At 37.8% G+C, this 23,728-nt stretch overlaps 1 protein-coding gene across 3 annotated transcripts in view; it reads right to left on the reverse strand.

The window, feature by feature from the left end:
• The window catches only part of DLGAP1 (DLG associated protein 1), a 408,595-nt gene that overhangs the window by 331,341 nt on the left and 53,526 nt on the right, over positions 1-23,728 (reverse strand). For 2 of the 3 annotated variants that reach the window (XM_071804221.1, XM_065832404.2), the window contains exon 2: positions 3,120-3,215. The exons of the other annotated variant lie outside the window; for it this stretch is intronic. The gene's annotated coding sequence lies outside the window, so the exon portion shown is untranslated. The remainder of the gene's footprint in view (positions 1-3,119; positions 3,216-23,728) is intronic. 3 annotated transcript variants of the gene reach the window in all.

Consider the following 23,728-nt stretch of genomic DNA (forward strand, 5'->3'; position numbering starts at 1 on the left):
TCTCTGTCACTCCTCCTCCCAACAGACAGTGGGGTGCAGCCAATAAGTTTTTAACTTCTGCTCCTTCCAGTTGCTCACAGCAGATAACAGCAGGTAAACAGTCGTTGTTCTCTTCCCCACAGCGAGAGTCAGGAGCTGATCACTGCTGAGTTAAGGAAGAGGAATAACTCTCCCCAGTCAGCCAAGAGGTAGGTGAGATACTCTTCTATAGTGAGTTTTACAACCTGAATATGCCATTCTCAGCAGTTTTTTACAGGGTAGACCTTTGAATATATTTTAAAATGTTACATGCAGACAGAGTTATATAATATATTTGAATATATGATTCCTTGTCACCTTCCAAAGTTCCTTAGTTGACACACCTTTGAGGCCTGTGGATCACAGGACTGAAAAAATGATCAATTAAAGCTGTTTCAACACATGAAGCAGGGAATAAAACAGAAGAGGGAGCTGAAAAGGCAACAGGGACCTGTGATTATACAGAACATGCAGGATTTGCATATTACCAACTTGCAGATTCAAGGTGAAATTTTCCTGAAAGATGCAAATACACAAGAATTACAAGTGACATCAGCAAACTATGGCCATCTGACACAATTAAGATAGATTTCTAAGCTACATATCTCTCTTCTGATGCTAAGAGAAGGATGTCAACATACGGTGTTCTATGCCCTTGCAGAACCTTCCCAACAGCTTTGGTTGGTAGAAAGAAAGAGTGGTTTACTAGCTTCACATATTGATTTATTGGAAGTCATCTTTATTGCAATGTTGGCAGACACCTTAGAGTGAACTAAAAGATTATTTTGATATACTCTGTGTTGATACAGTAATATACAATTGATATAGGAAAACACTGCTTTTTGAAAGTTGACAAAGGCATGCAATGGATGGGTTAAGAAGCACTGGCACAGAAAAATAAAAGAGTTTGCCAAAGGTAAAGCAACAAATCACCAGCAAAGCTGTGAGCATGTTTAATATTTTAAGAATTTTATTTCGAATGATCTTCTGGAATATGTTTATTCTGTAATATCAGACTTTAAAAAAAAAAAAAGATATCAAGTACTAGGATATACTGCGTTCTACACACGCACGCATGAAACAATCTGAAAACCTATAGTCTTCACAAGATCATAAACTATTTTTGTACACTGCTTAAGGCTCTACATACTACTGTAAATTCATGAAAAGTGACTGAAGAGCCATTATTCCCTTCTATAACTCAAAAATTTGGTGGTCTTATGAAATCACCAGCCAGAAGGTTTAAAATAAACCAAAGGAACAAAATTTTCAGAGATTGTGCATGTAAGTCAAGGAACTCGTTCTCTTAAAATAATAAAGAAGACTTAAGTATAAAGAATTAAAAATGAGATTGAGAAGTTCATGGAGAGTAAGCTCCCTGATCATTATTAGAGACAGAAGCAAGCTTCTTATTCCCTGATGGTCATTCCTGGTGTGCCTTGTGTGAGCATTCACTGCTGGCCATAGTAAGAGAAAAATGAGCTGGAATTCTGGTTTCACCCTGCATAGCAGCTTTTATGTTCAGTAGAGCACTGGAGAAGATGGTACCTGCCATGTATGAGTTTCTTAGCTGGCAACATCTGTCTTCCTAAAAAGCCAAATTAATGAAGCAGACATCTAGAAACATAAATCATGCTTTGCTTGGTTTATGCTTCAAGGTCTTTCAAGGTCAGTAACTTCTGGTAAACGGACAAAAAATATAATCTTAACTGCTCATTGTTTTGCAAACTAAAAATAACAATCCACTCTGCAGTTCCTCTGGTTCCATGGGTGAAGCCCTACAGGTTCCAGGGAAAGAAGGAACATATAAAGAGAAGTCAAAGGTCTTTTTCTCTAATGAGCCACAGTTATTTTTGCTAGTCAAGTCAAACGCTCACACTCCCTGCATTTATCTCCTCCACAGAAATCTACTGTATGGGGTGGCATTTCTCATCAACACCAAACACCTGAAAGGCATAATCAGCTGAAAACCAATTTGAAACAGTGACTCCCATCCAAATACACAGAACTTCTTGCCTTTGGATCCCCTTAGCACTTGCTTGAGCATTTGTTTATTTGGTGGGAAGACCTAAGGGTGTTGAAGCAAGAGCTTAAAATGGGATGCAAGTTTTGGATTTCAAAACTTCATTATAAGGGTGGTTTGGGGCTAGCCTAATCACATGCATCTTGTGGGACAGTGTGGGACTACTGGGAAAAGCCTCACAATCTGAGGCATTAGGGCTTGCTTTGATTCTGAGAAACATAAATAAAGCCTGACAAATTGTTACTTCACAGCAGTATGACTGCAGAAAGAAGCATTAGTTGCCTTTGACATTTATTGCTGTATCAGTGCTACGTACTGAGCATCAAATCCCAAGCCATTTCTTTGTCTTATCAGAAAACAGGCAAAGATAGTGCAGTGTCCCTAAAGAAGTGGTGTGACCTGCACAAGAAAGCAGCACCAAATTTCCACATATTTCACAAAATCTACTTTCTTTCCCAGGGAAAAATAGGGCAGAAGCTGATTTTCACAATAAGAAAAAATGTTTATTTGGGTATAATTTAGTAATTTAATTCTCAGGTTTGGCATGAACATATGGTCAAATTATGACAGATTTTTAATGTAAGTCATACATAAATGCCTCCTCTATGCAGCTGTTTTTCTGTGTACTTTTGAATTCTTTTAAATATGATTTTGATAGTGTAATCACCTGCTTGAAAAAACATAATCTAATTGAAGTAGCATTCCAAAGAGCATTATTTCTATTCTTATAGTTTCCCTGGTACATAGCTATAAACCGACAGACGAATGATAGCGAGTGACCTAGATAAATGTGACCTGATAGCTGTCGATCCTTAGTCTTGACCTTCTGATGCTGTTCCAGTTGTGCAATAACTTGTTCCAGCATTAAGGGAGACACAATCCCAGGCTCATTCTGTTCTGGGAAAACTACAAATATTTTTCTATAAAGACATACCATACCATAAAATTAGGGGACTAAAATGTATTTCTAATATAAAGATCAAAAGAAACAATGAATCTTTCTACAGCTTCTCATCTCCCACTATAGAAATAAGTAATAAGAATTACAGTGTTAAATTAAATGTTATTCATATTTTACCGGTAGTTGGATGTTTTTGCATTTATTCGGAGCGTCGTAACCCAGAAAGTACAAGTCTCATCAAATCTCCTTCCTAAGGAATCCTATTTTCAGTGCCTGTTAGTAAACAAGAAAGGAAGATAAACGATAGAAAATAATTCTAACTTAATGTATTCAGATTTGTAATCTATATTCTATGTAACTTGATGCACAATGGAAATTCACCAAAAATATGCTGGGTTATAAAAGAAATACCAAAGTAATCTGAGAATATGTAAAATAGGGTGAGAAACTATGACCACTGCAGAATCCCAGTGTAACTATTAATTCAGAGAGCAATGTGTATGTTATAAAATATACGCTATATTATACACACACAGAGTATCCATGTATTTTAGCTAAGAAATTAGTCTTACAATGCTGGGTGATGTTTGCTTTCAAGCAATATCTTGCAGAGTCAAGCAGACTAATACAAAAATGCATCATTAACATACATAACTAGAGACTGAATCTAGGTAGTCCCCTATGTAGCCCAAAATGCCCTTAGATTATAAAGCAAAAACAATTTCCATCATTAAGTGGCAGAAAATTTTAGGCTGGATAGATGGGCAGGGAAAAACTGAACGAAATATAAAAAGGGCAAGTGTAGAGTTCTGCATCTGGGCAGGAACAACCCCAGTTTCCAGTATAAGTTGGGGAATGACCTGTTAGAGAGCAGCATAGGGGAAAGGAACCTGGCATCCTGGTAGACAGCAGGGTGACCATGAGCCAGCACTGTGCCCTTGTGGCCAGGAAGGCCAATGGCATCCTGGGGTGTATTAGAAGGCGGGTGGTTAGTAGGTCGAGAGAGGTCCTCCTTCCCCTCTACTCTGCCCTGGTAAGACCACACCTGGAATATTGTGTCCAGTTCTGGGCCTCTCACTTCAAGAAGGACAGGGAACTGCTGGAGAGAGTCCAGCACAGAGCAACAAAGATGATTAAGGGAGTGGAGCATCTCCTTATGAGGAAAGGCTGACGGAGTTGGGTCTCTTTAGTTTGGAGCAGACAAGACTGAGGGGTGACCTTATCAATGTTTATAAATATGTAAAGGGTGAGCGTCATGAGGATGGAACCAGGCTCTTCTCGGTGACAACCAATGATAGGACAAGGGGCAATGGATACAAACTGGAACACAGGAGTTTCCACTTTAATATGAGAAAAAACTTCTTCACAGTGAGGGTAACAGAACACTGGAACAGGCTACCCAGAGCGGTTGTGGAGTCTCCTTCCCTGGAGACATTCAAAACCTGTCTGAGTGCCTTCCTGTGTAGCCTCATCTGGGTGTTCCTGCTCCGGCAGGGGGATTGGACTAGAAGACGATCTTTTGAGGTCCCTTCCAATTCCTAACATTCTGTGATTCTATGAAAATTTCACCAGAAGTTTTAAAAGCAAATATACCATATGTGTTGGAGCAACATCACTAACAAAATGTAGCCCAGCCTCTGCTGTTTTTTCCAGATTCTGCTTGCACATTCTAGAGAGTGAATAATCTATTGTGATGGGGAAGAGAACTGGAAAACTTTTCATCAGTGGCTCATTAATCATCACAGCAAAACACCAGAAATAAGGCTTTCTGCCAAGAGCATCACATTTTAAAATTCTGCTAGAAGAAATTTCTCCTAAGAAAAAAACCCACTATTTTGTCCTTTCATCCTTACCTACTTCATTACATTACATTTTGAAAGTACTGCTAGAGCAGTGTGTTGTGTAACAATGGGCCCATGAGACAGGGAGGCATATTTTCCTGTGATCTCCAACTACTGTAGCACTGTGTAACAAATTAAATGCAGCTTAACTATAAAGTCTCACTGTAAAAAATAAATTTAAAAAAACCCTAAAATACTACCATATAACTGAATTTAGATTAAACTAAAACCAGAGAATTTCCTTGTGAAGTTTTTGTTTGTTTGTCTATACTGGTATTGTTGTCAGTGAGTGAAAGATATACACCAGTGTAAAATGTGCAAAAGTCTTCGTTCAGATTGACACCCTGCACACCTTTAGGCATGTTCAAATGAGCAATGGGTGTTTCTGGAAGGCCAGAGGAAGAGAAGTCCTTATTCTTTAAGATAATAACCTTCAGACAAAGAGTGACATCCTCACTGTGGCGTCTGAGTAAAAGGTCAGGCAGCTGTAATGACCATACTGTATTCAAAAATGCACTATACTAATCTTCATCTGTATCCACTGAGATAACAAAAAAACTAATTCGATGTCATTCTACAAACAAGAGCTAGAATTTGAGGTTCATTTTGAAACCTAAAGAAGTCCAGTGTTAAGTTGTTCCTGACACCTTTGACTTGAAAAAAAAGAAAAAAAAATATTTATTTTTAGATAGTTTTTTAGATATTGTATTTAACTTTGCTACGTAGTAATTTTGAAACTAAGATGACTTAGTTCTGAATCCATATACAGTAAGTAAGTAAGTAACCTCATCTAGGTGTTGCTGCTCCAACAGGGGGATTGGACTAGATGATCTTTCGGGGTCCCTTCCAATCCCTAACATTCTGTGATTCTGTGAAGATGGCACCTTCCCTGTGCACACCACCTGTGAACTCCCCTCCAGACAGCGTGCCCAACACAGATACAGTACTCCACACAGAAGAAAGCTAAAAGCATTCAAGAGCTGTAGGAAGGAAGTAAAAGAACTGAGAGCTGTAAAACTTACGAAAAACTGAGGAAGCTCAAACTATCTGAATTGTCCATCAAAAAACGTGATTCAGAAACAAACAAAAAAAACCCAAGGCCCAGTGAGCTCATGCCTGGATTAATGGTAACTGCCCACCTAGAGTTCTCTTGATTCCCATCCCACTCAAATTGCACTATAAGTGCAAATGTAAGATCAAATTGTAGACTGAAAGACACAAATCACGCGGAGTTAGTATACTATTACTTTTGCTTTCAAAACATACCTAAGCTGCTCAGAAACTGTTGAACAAAAAGGCCTCCATCTATATGGCTGGCACTTTTCTCATATAAGCAGCATGTTCATATCAAAGTCAGTAAAAACAGTGTCAGTTTTATTCAATTTTTTGCTCAGAATAATGCGTTTCTCATTTGAAAGTGACCTGGTGCAGGGGCGATTTAAATGTTCACTTCAGAAAACCAGACAGCAAACAATAGGGTGAGAAAAGGGTTGAATTTCATCAGTTAGAAATTTGTCATTGATTCAGAGTCTAGAATTTCACACAACTATATTCCAGTTGATGCATCTTTAAAAATCAAAATCAGTAAAAGCAATAAGATCTTTCAGTCCTTTTTTTTTTTTTTTCCATTTTAATGGAATTAGTCATAGCAGAGCTTTTTGAGGCTATTGTCTATCATTTCTGAGGGAAAATTACTTAAATTCATGCATTTGCTGACTGCCCTGCTCACAGTGCTCTTACTTCCTCACCAAGCCAAAACCAAAACCAATCTAATCCACCATCATGCCAATACTGAATTGAGTACGCTATTGTACTTAGTCCCTACCTAGGTTTATGTGACCAAACACCCATGTTTTAGTTGTGTCTCTCGAAGACACACACACACACCTCTGCCTAACAGTATCAATTGAGAAGTGGATTATCATGATAACTTGTCTCAAAATGTCTTGTGCTTGTGCTTTATTTTACCCGTGAGCAGGTATTGGCTCACAGAAGCTATCAATGGCAGCAGCATCTAAAAGTGTCTATCTTATTCACAGGGAGGAGAGATACAGGTAATTTCATTTGAAATTAATGGGACTTGCATATACATGTCCTTTAAGTTAATGGGAAAAAAAAAAAGCCTTAAAGTTGTCGCAAGGAAAACAGAGCAAATCAGACACTGGAAAGAAAGGCAGGGGAAAAGCTTATTTCTTTCTCATATATATACAAATTTCTCCAACAGCACATTTTTGTCTGTGGCTTAATGTACCAGCCTTGATCCTGAGACATTCTATCATTTAAAAGTTTAATGAATACGTTTTGAACTAAAAAAGAAATATCTTTAAAAGCAGACCTAAAATATTGTTAATGGGGTCTAGATAAAATGTCAAAATAATTTGTTGTGATCTTTACTGTTTTAATCCCTTGGCATCACTGGTAAGTCCCATATAGATCTGTTGCAGCTCCTCTCATTTCTTTATGCAGTGTTATGGCAATATATACTGTAGCGAGCAATGAAGGGCCTCTTCTCCCAAGGAGTATAAAGCAAAATAGGTTCATTGCAGAATAATGCAGTTCAAAGAGTGAATTTTTTTTCTCCACAGAACAAAGATAAAACATTCGTTGGTACTTTTAGAGAAAAAGGAGCCAAGTCAGCATCAGCAAAATGAATAATCTATTTTTTAACAGACACCTTATTGCCACAGATAGGAAATGAGTTCACAACAGAGGTCACTGTGTGATCTTTACAATGAATAAAATAAGCTATAGATGAATAAAATGCGAATTCCACCCTCCCTTCCTCAAAGCAACTTGGGCATCCATATAGTTGGAAACACACACATAGTGAGCGTATTGCCGCAGAACAGAGATTCATAGTTTCTTGCCTATCCTGAGGATATTGTAAAGCATTGAGATTCAGGATTTCATAGCACTTCTAGTAGTCTACATTTGACAAGATCCTAATAGGTATTATTTGCATGCTGAAAACTAGAACTTTATCCTAAATACTCCAGTGAAGATGGAGGACAACTCTATTACAGATTGCATGAAAGTGTTAAGTCATTCAGATTACACATTCTCAGCAAATGAGAAAATAATGAAGACTCTGTCTCCCCTTTTAGAGAAGCAGACTTCAGACACAGAAGTTTTAATTCACCTGCCCAATGCCACACCAAAAGTTTAGGACAGAACCTACCCTTTGTTTTAAAGGTCACTGTCTGACCACAGCAGCCTTTGGTAAATCACAGCTGTATGTTTCAAGTGCATTCATCAAAGAAACAACTGTTGAGTAACCTTATTGCACAGTGAGTCTTTTAATCAAAGTACTTCAAGTGTGTCAAAATCACAACACTTTCAATTTTCTGTGAGTTTAAAACAAATACACACATTCTGCCTGTGGCTATGAACTGGCAGATATCATACATTAGATATAAAAAATACTGTCAGACATCATAACTTATAGTTAAAAGAAAAAAACATACTGACAGAACAGGAATATCACAGGTTAATTTTTAGGCTGTTAGAATTACAATCTACAGAAATTATGAGTGGGTTAACTCTTGTGAGGACAAATGAAACAGAAAAATACGTTATAACATTCTCCAGTGACATTCCCACCTGAATATACCTAAGAAGAAGAAACTTCCATTTCTGAAGGAACACCACAACAGAACAACTTGTAGAGTTGAGATGCAAAGAAAGGAGGCCCTGCTTCCTCCCCAGAGGCTCCTGACAGAAGATTTTACAGAAGAAAAAGATGAGACCACATTCCAAAACCACAGCTTCTAAAGCCTTGCAAACAAATAAGGCTTGTGATTGATCATCTGGGTGAGAAAGAACAGAGGATAGGAAAAAAAGCTGTACTTTAATTTCTGTGTGAGACTTATAAGACAGAGAAAAGAACTTGCTCCAATTAAGAAAATATCAACACCTCAAGCTAGCGTAACTTTTATCTCTAATTCTTTACATGAGAAATTTCGTCTCTTTAAAGTTTCAGCCAAGTAGAACCAAGTTATTAAGGAGTAATAAAACTTAAATAAGAACCCTTTAGAGAGGCCAAGGGCAAACTGACAGGTATAATACTTTAATTGATTGTCTACATCAGAGGAATTAAAATAATAATATCTCTCTATTGGTACAACAGTAGTCATGTATCTTCATCTGAGTGGCATAAAGTATGCAAAAGTTTTGTAGTTCAAAAGCTTCAACCTTTTCATTTCTACTTTACCTTATAGATTTGAAGAGTCTCTTTTTTATTTTTATGTTTTTAAACACTATAATTTACTGACACGTAACACTTAAAATATTTAAAAGTATTATAAAAAGTATTTTATGAAATTATATCAATTTGAAAGTGTACTTAATATTAACTTACAGCATTAGGCTGACAGTCACAGAAACTCTGATCCTACATGTAACAGATTCTCAAAAGAAATTACTGCCCAGCCAGAATCAGTGGGAGCTTTTTCAAACCAACTGTGAAACACATCTCAGCCCTCAGTCAGAATCAATCTCCCATGGGTACTGACCCCTTGGCACTGACCTCCCCCAAAAATTTTGGCAAGGGGTAGCACAGACACCTCCTGTAAGAACCAAGTGTGACAGTCCCTAACCAAGGCACAAGGCACAAGACTTTCTAAGAGCTGCCAAGCGACAATTTTCAGCCACTACTGGTGACTGAGCACTACTCAGAGTCCATGACCAACTGCAAACTTTTCCATCTTCCGGAAGAGATGAAAATATTTAAATAAGCAACAAGAAAAAGAATCAAAAGCCCAGAAGAGAAAAAAGGTGCCTATGGCAGGTATGAGGTAAAAATAACAGGATGTTTTAACCTTTCTAAGCTAGATAAAAGCAGCCAACCCATGTGGGTAAGCTTATTTTTGCCACCTGCCTGACCATTAAGATCAGGCCAGGAAACCAGCAGCCATTTAAAGATTTCAATTATCATCTGTTTCCTTCAACCTATGCAAAAAGCAAGGGCTGTAGTAAAGGGTAACAGAAAAAAATAATTGGTTAAAAAAAAATTTAAAAAATCTAATGGCATCTCTAACTAAGGGCACCTGTATCTTAATGGACTGAACACAGGGTGAGAAACTTCACTGGCGTGTTCATGTCTGAGCCAGACATGACAGAGCAAGATTCTGCCACACATGCTTGGGTTCCTGGTGCCTCAACGCTGTCATATTTACATAAAACACCTTTAATGTGTACAGCCAAGAGTCAAAGTAATGTTAACGAACCCAAAGAAATCTCCACATTAAGCAAATTCAGAGTCAAGACCTTGAAGTTTTTCATGACAGCTGTTTGTCTCAAGATGGGGCAGCATGTTGTCCTTAGCTGGTTCTTTAGACATCTCTTCGCTCTCTGCTGCTCCCAAGGATTTGTATTTATTTGTATTTACTATTCTATTGGACATGAATAACTAGTGACTTGGATCACTCTTAGGTTTAGAACATCATGATGCACGTTATATGATAGAAGGGTCTTTATTTTGCCCTTCTAAATGCTTGTTTGCAATTTATTTGAAAAAAATCTCCATAAGGTAATAGGATAAGTAAAAGAGGAAAACATCAATCATTCACCACGGAGGCTTAGGGTCAGATTATTAAAAATATTTGTCACAGATAACTGAGACAAAAAATGCATAATTTTGTGAAATCATCAGTTTTGACTTCTACATTATAAAATCGTTCTTGTAGACAAACTAATACTTATGGACTTAGTCATTCCATAAGCTAATCAGCACCTAAAATCTTTTTCATCTGACTTTGAATGATATCTTAACAACTTAATATCAGCTCACACTGAAAACCTGATTAGCAGAGACAGACAACAATAGCAATGAATTCTAGTGTGTGTGGGACCATTACTATACTGTTAAAACACAAAAGGAAAATATTACCTCCCCCAGATTTTGCTTTTGAATTTGAGGAAAAGCCCATGCAAAGAAGTTTTATATGGAATCCAGTTTGACCTCCTTTCCCTCATCTATAGTCTGCACCTGGATCAAATGAAACTTCTCATACCCCAGCATATGACGCAAATCAGTATTCCATTACCATTACAAATGAATGTGTTCTGAACCTTAAATATGCACAAACAGTAGTGTTCTGAACAGGAAGATCCAGTAAGCCTCCAACCCATCAAAGAAAAGATTTAACATAGCTACATAATTTAAAACATAAAAGTTGCCTCTAAAAGAGACCTCTATTTGATTGTTAATTTTATACTGTCACGTTAATCTTGAGAAAGTAACACATGCATTGCAGGATATTATTCTGCATTTTCAGGAACATCTTCCAGGCATACTGAAAAGAAGTATTATAGAATTTAAACCAGCACTATTCTACAGACCATAAAATACTAACACAGAATTTTTTTATGGAACAAAGGGAACTGATTATAAGGAGTTACAAACTGAAAAGCATCAGCCTGTCCTTTCTTCTGATGTTGATGATGAGCAGCTCTTGATCATACTGATACTGACATCCCAGTGAAGGAGACCCCTATGGCCTCCACTTTCAGTATTTAATATCACACTGCTATAGTGGCAGAAAAAATTGTACCAAGATATTTACATAGAAACTTTAAATTGAGTTACTTTGCAAGCACAAAGAAGGCCTATTCCCTGTTTCAGAGCTGATGAAAACAATCCATAGAGCCATTGTGTGACATATCCAGCAACAGAACTTACGACTTACTAAGGAAAAGTATTGTGACATAAAGGCAGGAGTCTTCACATTTTGATGTGATCTACGTCAGCTAGATTGTCATGCTACCTATATGTTTTCTATTACACAGATACTGTCAATTAAAGCATAATTATATTTTTCATTTCTATTCCCTCTACATGCATGCTATGCCTCAAGTCATTATCATACTCATTAAAACACAGCAGTACTGTATCCCATGTCAGCATTTAAATGAAGTATGAGGATATATACAATACAATTAACAGAAATATTCCCAATGAATGGGGCCTTGAAAAACAAAGAGAAGCCTTGATGGGAACGGTTCTGCACTTGAGGCCTATACACAGCAATCACTAGGGCTTTTCATCTTTCTCTTTTAAGGAGAATTGACAAGCCTGATATAAGGAGAAAGAAACTACAATTTTGAAGCTTCATTTTTATTCAAGACATAGCACAAGGACATCCAGAGGCAGCCTAGGAAACATGAGATACAGTCAGAAATTAAGCCTGATTTAGCAGCTGAATCCATTTATTCTTTTTGAGGTTCTGCATAGCATCTGACATGAGGGCCTTGCTCCTGACTTGTGTCTTTCAGAACTTTAGAAATAAAAATAGTATTTTCGTCTGAACAAGAGCCCCAAAGGACAAACAGTAAGTTTGTATCTTATATTAAAACTTGTGTACTTTCTGCTCACACAGCAAATACCTCTGTGTATTCATTTACCTTGGACAATATGAAAGGTCACTCGTTATGTGCATAATAGGCTAATCTCAATTGTAATTACACTGCAGAAAAAAACCCCTTCATTTGAAGATTAACTAGATTCAAAATAACCCCGTTCTCATCAGGGTGTTGCACTTATTTCAATTAAGTCAATCAACTTAACAAGGATTTAATTAAAAACAAGTTAGCAAGTCAGAAGGAGTATTTGAAATGTAATTAATAAATATTTTAAATAAGCAAGATGTAGCTAAATCAAATATATGATTATAAATGCACTAGTCTATTTTTTCTTTGCAGACAGTTGTTACTGGTCAACAACAAAAATCATTCCACCCAGGAAATGCTGGCATGCAGCTTATCCTTGCAAGAACAAATGAACACAGTGTCCAGGAGATGTAATACTGAGCTTTCCAAGAATTAGGTGGAGAGATGAGTACCTATTTCCATTTGTTTTACCAGAGGAAGAACCTGAGCTTTGCCCACACTTTCTTTGCTCTATTTCACCCACCGCTGTTGGTACAAAATAGCTGTTCTAGGCTTTTAAACAAAGCATAAAGTGCCTTTTCACTGAACTGACACGTTGTGTTAGTTGTGCAGTTTCTTTCCTCTGCGAGCACTCCGCAAGCCAGCAGAGCGGGGAGCAAAACACTAACGAACAAAACCAGACAACCATCAATAAAAAGAAGCTAGTGTTCATGATGGCCATGCAATCTCCCAAAAAGCATCAGTAATTTACATCAGATGTGTTCCCCTTCTGTGCCTTTCCACTGCTGTTTTGAAGATGATGCATCTCTGGCTTTGGAGCCTAACATCTCTGCCTCCCACAGCGTCCTTCAGTGTTTCCCAGGGATCTCTCTCCTATGTAATACCATTACATTATCTCCTTTGTTTCTGACATTCCCGTGGAACAAATACACCCCTCAAAACCAACCAAACAAGCAAACCAAAACCAACCAACTAACCAAAAACCCCAACAAACAAAAAAAAAAAACCAAAACACACACAAAACCACAAAACTTCAACAACCCACATGCAAGATTCCTGTTCTCTTTAAGGCATCTCTAAAAATACTTTATGCCGTTGTCATCAGTAAAGACCAATTTAATTATAATACAACAGATGTAAGCATATTTCAAGTAAACATACTTATAAGTTAAGGGCATTTATATACCCAAATGAAAATTTTTGTCCACCTCCATTGTTTACTTCTGACTGAGCACATTTTCTTTCATGTATCTGACACATTGAGAACAGAAGCATGAAGATTAAGACAAGAATGATCAAAAGTGTCAGATCCTCTGGAGCAACCGAATTTGAGAAGTCTATGCCTGATCTTCCAGATTACTTCACATTGTATCACACTTTTGACCTTCAAGACCATGGTTCGTATTAAACTGGCCCAAACTACAGCTGTAAGTGCTCCAAACTTAAGTAAATCAACCTGTAGTGCCTGATGTGAAGCCTTCAGAAAATAAGCAACACAGTGTAAAGAGAACTTTTATATCTGCATGATTTTTCCCAGCATCATGGAGGAATTCTGGGGCAGAGGCAATGAGCTGTGTTGCGAACACGACTCTTGGAATCCTCTTCTTCACTCTTTATAAGTCGTCCCCTGTATACACAGCCCTAAAGCAAATCCATCGCATACAGTAAGCTAGCAAAGGTTCTGTGGAGAGTAGGGTAGAGAGCCTCTTTAAGCATATAATTAACCAGATGCATCGTAATGTTCTATATGATTCAACTCTATGCCCAACATTCCTGACTTGCAAGCGCTTAACTTATGGGGTTTCCACAGCTACTTGTCAGAAAGGAAAGGTTATTGACTGAAAAATGAACCCGAATCAAGAGAAGGGCCTTGAACAGGCATTCTGCAATCCTGTTCTCATGAAAAACAAAAAAAGCTAAAAGCTGTTTTTAAACTCTCTATTACCTCCTGAGCTTGTGCACTCATGCTCCTCCCTGTAACTCTGCCCAGTTCCTTTCTTTTGTTTTTTTCACCAACTTCACTCAAGTTTTAGTGAAAATACTGGATGGGAAGTGTTCTTTGAAGGCTCTAAAATTTTCAATGACTCACTTCAAATAAGTGATCTGAAGCAGAGAGAGCGAGCAAGAACTGTATTCTTTTCCAATACTGATATTGTACCATCCAGGTGACAACCTGTAGAGAACAAGACCCCTCTACAACTAATATCACTAAATTCTTTCATATCCCTTTTCAGCCAGATTACTTTGGAATCAAGCTGTCATAAATTGGCAACTGCAACTTATGCTTTAAGCCTTTCTATTTCAGCTTTACTGAAGATACTGCTAGAATTATTTTGAAAAATACTATGCTGAACTGCGACAAATGATGTATGTATTAAAAAACTCAAAGTTATATATAGCGATCCTACAGACTGAAAAAAAAGAAAAAGTTTTGAGATTCTTGGTTATCAGTTTGCACCAAAACCACTATACTGCGCAGTGAATTCTTCAAGGACTTAAGTGGAATGCTTCCAGAAAAATGCATCTTAAAATCGATTACCTCATGATAATAGTGATTCCTGTGAGAAAATGTTTTTCTGTTTTGTCAACTGTATATATGTTGTCTGCTCTATCCATATGCACACATACCCAGGAAACTTGGGAGTTTGACAGAGACGATGAGAAAACAATTGTATAATACATGCTCCTTGTTGAAAATACGGGCAAATAAAGTACTGATTTTTCCACACCTACCCAGCTACCTTGGCTCCTCTGTTCCACCTTCTGCCCTATCCTGGCAGAACAACATAAAATCAATGGAGGATCCTACACTATTGTGCTATACAGAGGGAATTCTGCTATTCCTGTGAAGAAAAACAGAGCAGTGAATGCCTTCTGTTCCCTCCCCAAACTTAATCATCTGGACAGAGCTGGTATTTTCGTTTGATTTCTTCTATGCCTTGTAGCAGAAAGGAACATATTGCCCTGAATAAGACGGACACAAAGCAATCAAAGATGTTTGGATGTGGTACAGAATGTGATTCTTTTACCTTTTATCTCTTTGACTCAATTTATTGCTGCCCACCATATTTTGCTTTATGAAACAGCACTGGAAAAAAACCAGCCTCGTTCCGTAGTTGAGATAGCATGCACTAGTTTGTGAACCAGTTTCCCTCTCATCTCAGATAATGCTCAAAACCACAATGCAACACAGAGTACTTCTAATACAATTATTTGCACAGTGAACTACACAGTATTTTTAATTGAGTTATCTGTGACAGGTGCTACATTTCTACAGGAATATTATCTGACATTTAAGCAGGATTTTGTGTCTTCTCTCACACTCCATGAAGATATCACCCCTTCTCCTATTTTGAAGAAACTCGGCAAAGAAATGGTGACTAATGAGGAGCAGGAAGAGAATGGATACTTTGACGAATAGAATCCATTTTGGTTTAGTGTTCCCCTTATTCCCAACTGTCAAAATAGCTAAAACAGATGACATAGAACAAAGATTTGCCTCTTACTCAGAGGCAATTAAAGATACCCCTAGTACCACATTATTGGAAGTCTTCAACATCCACATCCCAACATCCACAGAAGCTCTCTGAAGTGTACCATATTTTTAGCTGACCTAATATTCTGCTCATTCTGCTGAAGAAATATATTGGGGTTTGTTTTAAGGATGTTCCAATATCTTTCCCCTAAATCTGCAGCTCATCAGTCTCTGTGCAAAAAGGCATAAATACAAGTAAAACTGTTTCATTAAAACGCTATAAGTAACAGGGAGACTTTTAGTACAGGATGGAAAAGCAGAGACACCCAACAAAAGAGGCGGCATTTTTCTGCAAAAGGATGACAAACAAAATAATAGAAGGGATATTAAGACATCTAGCTGACTCTTTTGCTCTGATGAAGGATACATATCTAGACCACCTCTTGAAATGTGTTCTCTCATTTGATGTTTAAAATCTTCTGTGAGGAACACTGCAAAGATAGCCTGCCCTCTTCCTAGCAATACCTTATATAATGACAGATGGTAGCTGCACTACTCAAGTAATTTTTAAAAATTACATTTAAAATAAAAGTTTTCCCCATAGATGTATTTCCAGATCTCAAACAAATGTTGCTGTGATGCAAAAGACTTTCTTCAGCCACTGCTTGAAGTGCACTGTCCACAGCTATACACAGCAGTACATCTGAGACCTGAGTGACATTTATTTAGTTGCGTAGACCAATTACCTCCCCATGTTTTGCAGAAGAGTAACACCAGTCTTTTTATTCTAACTGCTTCACATTGCCAGATTTCCATTCAGCTTGAGGTCCAAACAAACAGATTCTGTTATACTGGCTGCACAGCTAGTCATTCCCCACAATGAATCTGTGAATCTCAGATTTCCTGAGAACAGCACTTCATGCTTGCATTGAATTTGGATCAAATTTAATCTTGTTGCCATTATGATGCCCATATCAACTCCTCCACCAAGACCCACACTGTATCTCCCAGCTGCCCCACAGACATGCTGTGGTGCCTGGTAGGGTCTGCCCTCTGTGATTCCTGCAGACGGTTACGGAGCCCTGAAGTCTCTGTGCATGTTGAACTGCAGAAATATTACTTTCAAACTATCATGTCAACTAGGCAAGGGTGGTACTGCTCCCATATCTGTCTTAGCCATTGACCCTCACTAAACACAAAGGAAAATGCTACAGCACTACATTGGAGATGGTATGAGCCGCACACCGAGAGCATTGTGTCTTCTAAGCAAAATTTCTTTCCATGGTTTCCCCAGTAGCAGGAATACTCACAAAAGGCTGCATACACACTGCATGTTTGGATGCCAGGCATCAATAGACATAAAGGCTAACAAAAAAAAATTACAAATCCTTCGGTTTCACATGAAAATGTGAATTAAAAAAAATAATCAGCTAAGTCATTTAAAATAAAACTGCTGCTCGACGGGAAAGAAAAATACATTAATCAACCCTTCCCTCACTACTTCTCATTTTCAATAGGACTCAAAATGAGAAGCATGCCACTGACAAGTATACCATAACCATCCATTATATCTGACACTGAGATCATTTACGGTATATTAAAAAGAACTGTTCTGGCACTTGTATACAGTGGTGTCAACCTTAATTGCTAAGATGCATTGAACAGCTCTCCTAAACATAGCAACAATTTACATTTTAAAAACAAATCAAAGACACAAACAGGTGGAAGCACTCCATTGTGCCATATGAGACCCTTGTTCCTGCAGCTGCAAGTCAGGACAAGTGCACATCCACTAAAATATCTGCTTAGGAGTAAAAGGAAACAAGTACTAAATCCTCAGAGTCCAGAAAAAATGATATTGCAGGCTTTATTCAAAAGCAGTGAAACAACATGCTTGGAAATGAAAGGATTTTACAGGCTAAGAAATGGCATGAACAAATAAGCCACAGTTACTACATGATATCCTCACAGACAAACCAAGTAGACATGATCTAGGGCAAACCACATAGGCTTACAGCTATTGATAACAACATCTAATCACTGACAAACACAAGGATTACTTGGGTGGAGTTAACCAGAGCTGCTGTTCTGTAAGGTATTATTTATTATTTTTTATCAGCGAGTTGGAGGATGGAACAGGGAGTATATTTTATATATTAAATTCAGAGATCACACTAATCTGAGAGGGATTACAAGCATTTTGGAGGCCACGATTATAATTCAAAAGCCACTCAAGAGAACAGATAAACTGTTTGAAATCGACAGAACTCTTACGAATGAGTACAACAACACAGCAGTAATACAGGAATGCTCATTTGCACAAAGTCAGGACAGAAACTCAGCACAGGCTTGGCTGTCAGAGATTCCACAAAACAGAATCTGATGGCTAAAATTTATCAGAAAATGGATGTACATCAACCAGGTCATACTCTTAAATAACAAAAATACAATCTGTCTTTCCACTGGGATGTATGATCAGTCTTCTGTGTATGAGATATGAAGTAACTTTCTGTTCTTCTAAACCCAAATTTCAGCCCAGGTGCCTCAGGTCTTGAGACATACTAGTAGTCTCTCCTTGGAAACTTCAGTGGGAAGTCCCATGAGGCAGGGCTATGCTGACCTTGGTTTGACAGTAAAGTAAGCTGCCTGGAATCGACTAAAAGTTTCAGCTGATCAAACCTGATTTCCCTGTGGATTGGACAATTCTTGTAATTAGGGAAATTCTTGCTAAATTAGGGAAAATGTGTCTGGAAAGCATAAGCACCTAACCTGTCCACTGTTTTAGATCAAATAAGTCATCTTACAGGAATGCTGCAGATTACGCTCTCGATATAAAATGTTTGGACTAAAAGAAGAGGAAGGCTCCAGGTGGATTGATTGGCATCATCCTTTCCAAAAAAAACCTGAAACTCTATAGGGATTGTGAAGAAACGTGGCTGGGGAGGATAGAACAGCAAGAGCAGGAATGAACAGCTGGGAGATAAACAGGATACAGCAGACTGACTGACAGAGCAAAGCAGAAGACAAAGTGAGCAAGAACAACTGGCAGAGAAGGCAGCTAGTGGGAAGTCACCAGTGGTCCTGGCTGGCAGGGAGTGGCTGGAGGTGAGTGGTATGAACATCAAAGTCGAAAGTATTACTCCAGAGAGGTGTCCCCATGCAACCAATGAACGGCAATTCAGTAGGCTAAACAAAAAAGCCTCAATATCTGTTCCAAGATAAAACCTCCCCCTAGATGGACCCTTCTTACTGAGGTTGTTTTAGCCTTATTTACCCCACAGACTCTAGTGGCTGTAGTTCAGCATCAGGGTAATCAGCTATGACCCCCCTCTGACCATGCTGTGCTGCAATCAAGCATTTGGTGCCCATGGTACACGTGGAGTGTAGGGCTGGTTTGTGTGTGGGTGCTGCACGTCAGATGCCCAGAATGATCCATCCAAGAAAGGGAACAACTATGCAGAGCAAAAGCAGAAGGTGTTTCTCATTCTGCGTCTTCGAGACTACGCACATGCAACAGAGAGAGGTTCACAGGTGTGCCAGGATAAATCAGGTATGGGCTGCAAGGGGCTCTTGATAGTCTGAAAATCTGGTGGATGCCTATGAGAAAGAAAACACTTCCTCAGCAGCCTTGTCAACATTTCGCAGGCAAGCAAAAGCAGCACTAAACTGTGATGTAGTTCAAATGTGGCTCAAGACTGAAGGCATGAAGGTTTGTGATGTTCTGGTGCAGACGGACTGGAATTCACTTGGGAAGTTCTGTAGTCTCTTTGTGAATGACCGAATTCAGCTCACACAAACTGACTTTAATCATACAACTGAATTAACACATTCATACTGTCATCATATCATAGTTTACTGGCATGTTGTCATGACTAGTATCTACCTCATTTTTTGTTTTTCCTCTAATTCTTCTCCAAAGGGAGAATTTTGCATTAAGAGCATCATTTGCTTTTGCAAATAACAGTGTTGGGAATTTCTGGTTTTAATGTAAAGAGCAAAGTTAGATGTCCTTATTGCTCTTTTGAAGGCATGTCCTCCCTTCTGCTTGAAGGGAAAGGTGGTGAGGCTTATGTTGCTCACTGAAACACACACAAAAATACTTCCTAAAGAAAAAAAAACAGCTTCTACAAAAGTTCTTTCTCCTGCATGGATAAAGCTTCGTTTGTTTGTTTGGAGGAGAACGAGGACAAAAAGAAGGGAAAAGAAGGCACCACAGGATTACTCTGTAGAGAAAAAAAAAAAAAAAAAAATCACAGTTTACAAAGACGTCCAGAAACACTTGATTAGCAGAGAGTAAGATTAAGCAAGAAGCTATAGTTTCAGACATCACAGCTAAAACCACCCAGCTGGTGTCTTTAAATCTTCTAATTATTATCCAGAAAAATGGAGTAAAGAAGGTTGTTTTTTCTGACTTTCACAAAGGCTTGGAAGTAATTGTCCTTGATGTGTGCTTGAAAGCTGTCAGAGATTTCTATGCCATCTGTACATCAATAATAGGTTGGTTGGTTGTTTTAAGAGAATAAAACAACACAGGACTGTCCAGGACTTGAAATCTCTTTTTATGGAATTAAGAAAAGGGGATGGTAAGCACAAGGCCCCAAAATAAGGACTTCATTTTTACATAGATGAATAATTTATATCACTTTAAGGCTCACAGGCACCAACTTAAATTTTATTATGGGTTAAACATCACAAGAAAGGAGGAAGTTCTGCCATCTGTTTTCCCACACAAAATACTCCAATGTACATGTGTATTTTTGCCAATGATCCCTCTTGCAACCCTCAGTTCAGATTCTTATTTATAGTTATAATGACATCTACCTTACACGGCCTGTTGAATTACTTAGGGTAAACAATAAATATGACCTACACAAATGAACACGATCTATACAAATAAAAAATATAGCTTAGGATATATTCAACAATGGAATCACAAATAACTTGGTTAAAGACAAAAACAACTTCTGGTAAATTTTCACAAGGAGATCTGCTTGCTTTTTTTTTTTTTTCCTTTTTTGAACTAAATGTATAATAGTTGATTAATAGTGTCTAAATACCAGGTAAAACTATCCCTATATAAATACAAATGCTTTTTAACCAAGAAAAAACCTCCAAACCCAAGCCTCCCAATTTGCTACCTTACCAAAATAGTCCATGATTCAGGTTTACTTTTTATAGGTTGTGACTTGTTTCTTGCCCACAGACTAAAATCTTAAAAAAACAGAGTGAGTCCTTCCTTCCAGAAATCGAGCTTACATGCACGAGTGGGTAGCTCTTGCCACTGATGCCAGCAGGTTTCTCAGAACAGAACCTGCAGAAATTTCCTGAAATAAGTGAAGCAGAGAATCAAATAATTGTTAGCTACAAGGATGCTGACAGCAAAAGGAGGTCTGGGATTCTGGGTCTGTAGATATTTGCAGATACATCTTTTGACTTAAGAATAGGAAATAACCCTATCCTCAAGTGCATACATTTCATATAACTAAATTATATTTTAAAACAAACAAACAAACAAAAACAACAACAACAACCAAAAAACCCACCAAAAAAACACAACACAAAAAAACCCCGCACAGTATTTCCCCAACGAAGTACAAATGGGAAAATGCACTAAAAGTTTTTGGTTTTGTTTTTTAATATCAGACCTAAACATTTGCTCAGGAATTAATACATGGTATAACTAGAAAGTGAAAAAAGCCTTTTGAAATGAGATGAAGTACAAAATTCGCATACTAGGATCCCTTCTGGAAGTCAAGAATTTCTAATAGGTTTCCTTAGCAAACTTCAAGCATACTTGAGTGTGCATGCTTGGGTATTATGGCAATTTGCATTCCCTCTGCTTCTTGTTATCATTGCTGTTATTATTATTATTATTATTTTACAAATATGGAAGCACATCAACATTCAACTGGAAAACAATGAAAGCAGCTTTGCTAGAAACTTGCTAGATACATGAGGACTGCACAGTGATGCTTGAAATTTTTCCAAGTCTTTTTTTTGGGGGGGAGGAAAATACAGATTCAGCAGACTTAAAATGCTGGATTAAAAGTAATGGATTTTGTTGAATTTGGATGCAAAATCAACTATTTCTAGGCAAGGTCAATGTATTTGCTTTCCAAAACATCAAAGCAAACAAGAAAGACTTTGTTGTTTTGACTTAGTATTACTGCAAGGCTGAGTCAAGAACATTTAAGCTAAATGCTGCCTCTTTATCTGGCTTCACTGGGGATACCAATACCCAGAACCATTAATACCAGGGCAGCAGAAAAATAAAGGAAAGCTGATTTCCACTAACTCTCTGTGCTAGTTTGAATGAAAGCAAGTTAATTCTCTTCATGCAGTTAGAAATATTTCTTTTTTGTAGCTAGCACAGTCATTGTTTGGATTTAGTTTGAGAAAAAGAAGGTAACAGGACAGATTATGCTTTTCAGTTGTTATCTGGGAGTCAAGGTCTTTCTGAGTGCTTTGCCCACAGGTGTGAGGCAGCTGGCAAAGGGGGGCACAGATGCGGCAGATCTTGACTGATCCAGACTGATCAGTAAGTATGTTCCATACCGTTAGTGTCATGCTTCGTATTTAAGGAGAGGTAGATTTTCCAGACAGGAGGACAGAGACAGAGAGTCATTCTGGTTCTGCTGCATTTTCAGTGGAGTTCCATTCACGAGTTCCTTTAGTGCAGCCTTTTGCCATTCTGCTATTTTGCAGAGGCCTCTGGATCTTTCTGCCTTTTGAATCTCTTCCTCCGGATCAACTGTTTGGAAACCAGAACTGGCTGCTCAGTTTGTGAGGAATTGCACTGAGTCTCTTTTATTTCATATTCTATTTGTCATTACATATATATTAGTAGTAGCAGTGGTATATTAGTATTATTTTGCTATTAAATATTATTTAACTGTCTATCTTAATCCACAAATTTCTCCCTTCCCTTTCGATTCTCTCCCCTGTTTGCAGGGGGGGTGGTCAGTGGCTATCCTGATTTCGAACTGCCAGCTCAGGTTAAACTGCGACACTCTCAAAACCAAAATATGTACCAGCAATTATTAATTGTGATTCCTATGACAAATATATGGTGTAAATTATCAAATTTGTCTGAGTTTTACTGATATTCTGTTCATTAAGATGAAGTAGGCTAGCCTTCACAAAAAAATACATTGGGTGACGTCACAGGGACAAAAAAGTCAGCAATTGAGCCAAATGCAAAAAAAGCGCGTTATATTATGTCTTTTTCTTCCATAATGATACACTTAGGTGAAAGTGACATTAAAACAATGCAACTTTTTAGAGCATTACATTCTTCTGTTGTCAAGGGCAACAGAAAACATTATCCTAAGTTCAGACAATGTCACAGTAAATTTACCTTTGATTCCTGTCTACTATCATATAGCCAGTAAGTTTTAAAAGATTATTTTTAATGGAATGCACTTTCATTGAAAGGAATGTGGTGGAAAGGAAGGATGGAACAGAATGCTTGGGTGACCATCCCATGCAGGAGACCGGTTACTGAACACTGATGAAAATACATGAACTACCCATCATAAATGCTTTTTCCACTGCTGGCCATAATGCTAATTTGCAGGAGTAATCCCAGACACTTCAACTCTAGAACTGAACTCTAACAACTAGTCAAACTGGTAAAGTATGTTTCACATCTGAAGCTTTTAGTTGCAAGTACTTGTTCAGTCTTCTTAATTATATTCCACTCTCTCCCCCAAACGACAGGAAAAGAGTGGGGAAAAAAAAAAAAAGAAAAAGAATAAAGGCATCAGGGACCAGAAGCAGAACCACAGTATTGCAAATTCTTAAGCTGACATATTTTTTCACAATTCATTTTTAATCAATAACATCTGCACATTATTTCTGAGCTTCCAGTCATATGTAGAGCAAAGCAAACTATTGGGGTCAGCAAAAGAAACCTAAGATATAATTTACGAAAACCATCACATAGTCAGATGTGTAGCTATAGGTGTTAACAGCCAGAGAGATTATGGAAAATTATTTTGCAGTTAAACATTCTAGAGAATACCAAGAGTAACTATGTTAACTTGAAACTACTATTCTAGTCCCTGCTGACTATACCTGCTGGA

Source organism: Patagioenas fasciata, chromosome 2 (assembly GCF_037038585.1).
Source record: "Patagioenas fasciata isolate bPatFas1 chromosome 2, bPatFas1.hap1, whole genome shotgun sequence".
Lineage (NCBI taxonomy): Eukaryota > Metazoa > Chordata > Aves > Columbiformes > Columbidae > Patagioenas > Patagioenas fasciata.